Below are 7,933 nucleotides of genomic sequence, written 5' to 3' on the forward strand. Positions count from 1 at the left end.
CTGCTTTGAAATGTGTCTAAAGGCAGCGATGACATAGCCACAAAGCGTCTGATAACTCAGCTCCGCATACAGTGGAACACAAGTTTTCTGTATGTGTGAGAGCGTGTGCGAGCTAGCTGTAAGCACCAGTGGCTGTGCGATGGTCCGTATCTGCTTCTGTTGTTGAATCCCAAATGAGGGACTGGAGTACAAACACATACCATTTACTTTAGCTCCAAGAATCAAGCCTGGCTAAGAAATGAAACCGTCGAGTGCAGCAGCTGGGGCTCCACGTCGTCTCATCATGCGTGCACATTTCTCTGCGTGTAGATGTTACTATTAAGCCAACATATATGCTGCAAACAAAAAGAGCAGCTTTCAAAAGCCAAAAATATCATATTCTGATAGGATAAGGTTAAGAGTACTGACAGCTCAAAAGGTTTAATGTTGGATGCGGCCATAGACTTTATATAAAAGATGGTCTTAGCTTCCAGGTGTGAAAAGTAAAGCCAGTGCAGAAATGCCTTTAACCTGTATTCTTCTTAGTGACTAGCAGGAGGCGACTCCTGTGGCTCCAAAAGCACACAAAGTTGTGTAGACTTCTATGGGAAAATTGCTCTCAGCCTCCTTATTCTGACCTCAGTGACCACTGTCTTCATGAGTTTATGGAGTTTATGGTAGTTTCAAGTCCTACTGAATACAGCATGAAGTTAATTTTGTATGGTTTTACCATTAGAGTCAGAAAGGAGGTTATGTTCATTGGCTCATAACATATCCGACTGACAAGTTGCTTGCCAATGAGTGTGTGATATCCTTTGGTTTCAGTCAGATCTGCTCACATTCATGATGTCTGGTTACAAAACGCTAAAATGGTTAAAATGACAACAACAGCAAACAAAACACCTAGCTTGAAGTTTCACAGTGGGACTTTGGAAACCAATGGAGGACATCACAGTGACAACGCCCATATAGCTAGGGCTGGATCAGGTGACCCTGAATCCTCCCTTAACTATGCTTCTGGGGTCTTCCCATGATGCACTGAATGTTTCTTGTTCACTCACCGTTAGTGCTTACACACCACTCTGGATTTAAACATTACTTATTATTCATCTCTGGCTCTCTTACTGACTGTTTTGTTTCTTTTGGCCTTGTTTTCCTCTTCATCACAGCAGAATACTGCCCTTCCATGAGCCTGTTTCTTCCAGAGGTTTCTTCCTGTTAAAACTGAGTTTTTCTTTCCCACTGTTGCCAAGTGCTTGCTCATAGCAGGTTGTTTGATTGCTAGGGTTTTCTCTGTATTACTGTAGGGTCTTTACCTTAGAATATAAAGCACTTCGAGGACACTGTCTTTGTGATTGAGTGCTATATAAATAAAATTGAACTGAATCTTTTGTATACACTCTCTTGATCCAATTCAGTCATGCTCTTACACACAGTAGCTCTTTCAAGTAATGTTGAGAAAAATTCAGAGCTGACCTCCATGTTTAAAACAGCTTATAATAGATGAATGTTTGGAAATGACCCAGGTTTTATACAGAGGGCTAAAAAATATTTCTTTTAAGAAGGGCTAAAAAATCAGGATTGTGCATTACCAGCAAAGTGTGGACAAGTTAGTGAACTTAAAGGAGATGATCATGCTACACGACACATCACAACTACCAAAAAATGGCTACACAATCTGACAAGCCAGTCTCTGCTTCACCACGGGGAGCAATTAAGAGACGGCACACAGTGTTGTGGGTTTCAAAATATTAGCTTCCAGAACAAGTTAGCATGACACGTGGAGACTTCACAAGATAGCTTGTGATGTTACTTACTTGGAAAAATACTGAGAGTATGTTCGTCTGGGGTCCCTCAGAAAGTGTTTCGAACCAACGGCAACAGAGAGAGTAAAGGTTTAGACTTGACTGGCTGCAGCATATAAACATCTATCTTTATTTAAAGTTATGGTCTGAGGCAAATATCCCCTTTGGGGTTACATCAGGAAGGGCATCCGGTGTAAAACTCCAACTGCCAAATCAAACATGCGGAGCTACCCTCTGTGGTAAGGACAAGAGAGCAAATCTATTTCCAGTATTTTTACAGTATGTCGCTCATACTGAGAACTTTTTCAAATTAAGCTTGTGCTAATTATTGTGATTTTTATGTATCTGAACAAGCAAAAAAGTGATCCTAGGTGAAAGTGCCTCTCAGTAAAGATAATGACACGTCATCTTCATTGTCATAATTTAAATAAAAACCAAAGTCACATTGAAAAAGTAAGTAATGCTCTACATCATACCCATAAAATTACAATTGAAGTGTGACATTTGGAGGCTCATTCATAAATAATGACCAATTTCTTCAACAGAAAAGCTTGTATGGGACCGGAAGTGGACCTTTTTAATAGGATAATGGTCCTAAGCACAGCAAATCCACCGAGGAATGGCTCAAAAAGAAGAAATGGTTATGAAAGGGTCTAGTCAAAGCCCAGATTTGAATCCCATTTAGAGTCTCTGTTATCCTGGATTTTACAGGGATTTGCAATATCCTGCTCCTAAGTTACCACAGCATTAGACACATTAGTACACACATGTGCCTGCAGTGAAGGTGCTGAGTCGCTCAGACTCAGGATAGCCTGGACAAGATTAGAAAGAAAAAAGGACAGTGACAGCATCAATCCAGCATTATGAATACGTTAAAAAAGAAATCCACACATGATAATCAGAAACAGAGAAACAGGGGCGATTCTAGGATCAAACTTCTACCAGCCCCTTTTCACCTTTGTAACTCTCAATTCAACTGCATACACGTCACAGTGATGCTTTCAAGAACAACCATTGTAGTGTAATTCAGAAGAATAACACAGATTTCAATATAATACAGCAGTTTTACGGTGGACCCTTTAGGTATGAAACCTGAGGCAAAGGATCAATCGTGATGATTGTTCAGAAGTAAGCTGAAGAACTATCTGTGCTGTTGCAGATAAGAGGAGAAATATGCACAGGATTGTTTTGGTCTCCTGACCTCATCCACCGAATCATCAAGCAGTTAGAGTAGCATTATTCAGTACAGACATAACAATTACACTGCCACCTCACACACCTGCACTAGAAGAAACTGGCAAGAGAGCTGCTTTTACAAGGTTTTCAAATTCATGTATTATATCCATTACAGTGCAGACTCACCACACGTCATCGCGCACACCAGTCCGTGTAGTGCCAGCCGTCATGTTCAAGCCATGTTCAGTGAGTCCTGTTAAATGCTGAAATTCTCACTAATGAGCGTCCACTGACATTTTTAAACGTGCTACATAAAACATGTAAGAAATGGATGTTAAAATTCTGTGTTCTGACATTCACACACAGACACATCGTATTCAAATAGCACAACAGTAACTTCAGTTATTATTACATTAGTAGGCTGTGGCCACACATTTGATAACAGTATAACACACTGTCCAGTCATGTGAAACATTTAAGGGTGAATGTGGTCAAACAGAAGCTACCTTGGCTTTACACTGTGGTGCTAACATTGACCACATGTCCATCGCTGCCTGCTTCTTTTTGCTGTCCGTCCTCCTCTCTGAGTCTTTATACTGTCAAATGTAAAAGTAACAGTGGGACAGACTTTACAACCCAATAAAGTTTCTAACAGTATTGTAAATGAAGATATACTACAGGCTGTAGTTTACAGGTGAAGTCGATTTAGCTCGCTCTTACCTGGATTGGGAGCTGTAAACAACCACTGAAGGACAATTAGACCAGAACAGGAAAACTTTAACAAACTAAGACAGAGTACATCAGTCCTTGGCTATTAACTAGTTATACATCAGCAGCCTAGAGGCTCAGAAGGTTAAAATTTGCTAAAAAATCTTAAGTTATCTCACCCAGGGGGTCAAACATGAGGCCTGGCGGCCAGAATCATCCCCACCAAAGACTCCAATCCGGCCCTCGAGACAGCTTTGAAAAATGTGACAGAGGGCAACGATTTTGGACTTTTTCCTATAAAGTCATAGCTTTTACAGTTTTCCCAACTGATAAAGCCCACACCCACTGTCACAGTGTGCCGAAGCAGACTGTGTGAATTTGTGACGAGTGGACCCAAAATGCAGGCACAAAGGAACGTGGAACCAAAACTTGAGTATTAACAAAAAGCGAGCCGTTTAATGTGGCTGATGAAGAAATACAAAGTAATGCATAAGATAAACAAAGACGAGAATAAACAGTAACCTAAACTGGGAAACTAAAGATAAACATTAAAAACCCAAAGCATGAAACTTGGCGTGGATGCGTGGATACGTGGAACATGGAACATGGAACATGGAACATGGAACATGGAACATGGAACATGGAACATGGAACATGGAACCGTGGCGCAAAAGACTACAGACAACCTGACACTGAACAAAGGAGTACAGAGGACTTAAGTACACAGAGAGATAATGAGGGGATGGGGAACAGGTGGGAACACAGCTGGGACAAATCAGCCCTAACGAGACAAGGGGAAGCAAAAATAGATACACTGCTCATAGGACAGGGACTTTCACAATAAAACAGGAAACAGCATGGCATGACAACAAACATGGACTGACTCTTATATAGCGCTTTTCTACTCTCCCGGAGTACTCAAAGCACTTTATACAACACGCCACATTCTCACAAACACTACCTCTATACTGAGTGCTTTCTAACTACACTCACACACATTTATACTCCGATGGATGCATCGGAGAGCAACTTGGGGTTAGTATCTTGCACAAGGACACTTGGGCATGCAGACTGGAGGAGCCTGGGATCGAACCTCCAACCTTCCAATCAGTAGGTGACCTGCTCTACCTCCTGAGCTACAGCCACCCCGACATGAGAGACTAACACTAGGGTGACAATATTTTGTTTTCCAAAAAAGAGGACACTTGGCCCAGTCATGAAGAACTTTAATAATACTGTTTGCTTAAAGAAAACTTGAACGTATTGAAACAATTCCTTCTCTGAGCGGTGATGAAATAAAAAATGTCATATAGGTTTTTACAAGTCAACAAGTGCAAAAAAAGAGGACGGTTGGACTAAGTTGAACTAACACAGAAGACCTAAGTAAAGCATAACTAAACTAAACTTAAGGCAACCAAATGATAATCCTTTTACTCGACAGATTTAAAGGGATAACTTAAGAACTCAAAATGTAAACTGAAAACGCTGGGTCAGAGTCCCAGGATCGTGACACCCACTGCCATCCATGCTACACCAAAGTAATCAAGTAATCGATAAACAATAACAGGTACAATGAGTCCACAAAATATTAAAAAACAAAGCAAAACTGTTAATTTTTTTAATTGATGTGAATATGAATTAATATCTGGTGATTGTAATTACTACAATAGTTTTTTTCTGTAATTTTATACATCTGTTTATTTATGATGGAGAGATTTCTTTAATTTACCACAGCAGCATTTCTCTCATGTAAAAATACTGTTGAAGCTGCACTTATTTTCATATTAAATGGGATTAAATGTGTAGCTAAACATTTTTATGCTAACTGAAAGGGGAGTGTCATTTGTTATGTGGACCATGATGTAAAACGAGTTGGACATCGCTGATCTAACTGATGTAGCTAACGTCTTTGACACATTTCAGAGAGCAAATATACTCCAGTGCATAAACAAACACTTTTTAAGTTACATTAATGACCCTGCACTGTAAGAAAAATTAGCACTTTTGCTTGCTAACGTTACACATTCAATATGTTTGAAATCTGTACTGAAATGACCTCTTCATCCTTTATGCTGGAGCAATGCAAGTTTTATTCATCGCTGTGGAAGCACACAATGCCTCTGTGTGAGTGCACTGCAACATCATGACATCGAGACATTAAAACCTGTTCTGTCTTTAATAGAAAAGTTGGCGAAAATATAATATTAGAAGACGATGTCAGAAAATAATATTAAAATGCATTACTACTGCGACTGTTACGGTCATTTTTAGGGGTGCTGTGTTGACATTTATGGGAGCTTGAGCACCTCAAAAACAGGTCTAAACTTGGCAATGAGCCGAAATATTTAGAGAACGTTGAGTGAGACGGTTTGCACAAAAATTCATCAAAGCTTTACAGAAAATCAGTTCCACATTGTGTAGCCTTTATCGAGCAATGTAGTCTGAATAATTTAATCCTGTGTTATTTAGAAAATGTCACTTTGGCCTCTAATTCCACTGCAATGAGTGATTATATTCCACCTAGGTGAATTCAACAAAACATCAGCAAATGAATGAATGTGAGGTAAAAGAGCCATAGAGGGGGGTTGGGTGGGGGGTCGTGTGGAGCATAACCAATGATGGGATGAAAGAGAAGCTGAAACGCTGCAGATGAACAGGAGCAACAGTCCCAGCTCTGTTTCTCTGCAATTATTTGACACAACGAGAAGAAAACACTTTCACCTTGCTCGTTCTCCGGCTTCCATTTACTGGCTTGCTCACACACACACAGAAACACACATACACACACACACATACTGAAACTTTCAAAGGTCTAAAGTTCCTAGTTAGCCGTAGCATTAGCTGGCTCCCCTGGCTGTAATTACAGACGCTTCCAGAAACAGACAAAAAAAAAGGAGGAAGCTCGAAAGAAGCGCGTCCTTTTAGCCCAGTGTGCTGTTACACCTGTGTTGTGAGCGTGGGTGCGCGTGGCGTGTGAGTGATATAGATCAAGCGAGGATTAAACGGGGAGCAAAGAAGCCCGGTCATCCTTTGAGCGGCTGCTGCGCTTAAAAGTCACCCGCCACCCACTCTCTCTCTCTCTCTCTTTCTCTCTCATTTTCTCCTTTCCTCTCTCTCTCTCTGATTGCCATCATCCTTTTTTCCTTACTTACTCCCCATCTCTCTCGCCCTCCCTCCATCCCCGCCTCCCTTCCTCGTCTCTTTTTTCCGCTCCTCTTTCTCTGCGTAATTGCTGCTGCATTTCGCTTCGCAGTCCTGTCTAACATCGCAGGAATCTGATTTTGTCACAGATCAAAAACAAAAAAAAGAAAGAAAAAAAACATAGGAAGAACTTGGTAAGTGAAACAAAACAAACTGACAAAAAAATGAAAGGAGAAAAAAAGGATAATTTGCCTCATTTCAAACGCGCAGCGACCTTGACTTAAGCACAAAAGTTAAGATAGCTGATTTGATTTGTGTCTGAAAGCAAGAAAAAAATAATAAATGGAGAAAAGTTTTTATTTTAACGCCTAATTAGCTTCTTCTTCTTTTTTTTCAGGCAGCTCTCAGAGGAGATTTTAATTATGATTTGGCATCAGTCTGCGTTTATGGGATAAAATGGACGTTGTTGATCAAGGCTCTGTTGGAAGGAGGTAGAGATGGAGGGAGATTCGAGCAAACGAGGGAGGGAGGGAGATTCCGGAGCTGGTCAAAAACCCGCCATTCTCAGCTACTTGCTGACAAGCCACGCGAGCCGGGACCCCACACTGAAAGCAGGCCGCCTGGCTTCCCACAGAATTTTCCCTAAAAAAATAAAAAATGTAAAAACCAAAACATCTTTACAGAAATGTCAGTTCTGCTTATTTTTCTATTGTCAGTTGATGCAATGATTCAACTGCTGGCAGCAGATGAAAGCCCTTTCATTTGCTGTGTGAAGCACTGCACGTCTGATCTCTGGGCTTTCTGTTTCTAGTCTGTTGGAAATAAATTAGAGATAAACAAATAGTGAGCTACTATGTAGTCAGCAGCATTAAGCTGGAATCAAAGTTATGCTCAAATATGTGGCAAAATCCCCACATCTTAACCAGAGGAAGGAATTTATGGTAGGAAACAAATGATAAGGACGTCTGCAAAATGTGAGGAATAAATAAATGCCCCAAAAACAACAACTATATTTTAGTCAACATTTGAACTTGAGCAGTGGGACACTAAAGGTGGCTTCCTGGCAGGGCTCATTCATTTTATACAATTGTATATTAACAGTAAAACTGTGGGTCTGTGTGAAA

General features: G+C 40.5%; 2 long non-coding RNA genes across 2 annotated transcripts; one reads left to right on the forward strand and one right to left on the reverse strand.

Annotated features, from left to right (window-relative positions):
- Window positions 1–2,231: 2,231 nt before the first annotated feature.
- LOC109196085 (uncharacterized) lies at window positions 2,232–4,441 on the reverse strand. Its single transcript, XR_002057558.2, has 5 exons — window positions 3,848–4,441; window positions 3,681–3,705; window positions 3,467–3,556; window positions 3,147–3,223; window positions 2,232–2,596 (listed from the first exon to the last, which is right to left on the reverse strand). It is a non-coding gene; the product is annotated as an uncharacterized LOC109196085 (long non-coding RNA).
- A 2,210-nt stretch (window positions 4,442–6,651) lies between these two features.
- On the forward strand, window positions 6,652–7,485 carry LOC112843217 (uncharacterized). Its single transcript, XR_003215405.1, has 2 exons — window positions 6,652–7,003; window positions 7,207–7,485. It is a non-coding gene; the product is annotated as an uncharacterized LOC112843217 (long non-coding RNA).
- The last annotated feature ends 448 nt before the right edge of the window (window positions 7,486–7,933 follow it).

The sequence above is a fragment of the Oreochromis niloticus genome, linkage group LG20 (assembly GCF_001858045.2).
Source record: "Oreochromis niloticus isolate F11D_XX linkage group LG20, O_niloticus_UMD_NMBU, whole genome shotgun sequence".
Taxonomy (NCBI): Eukaryota; Metazoa; Chordata; class Actinopteri; order Cichliformes; family Cichlidae; genus Oreochromis; species Oreochromis niloticus.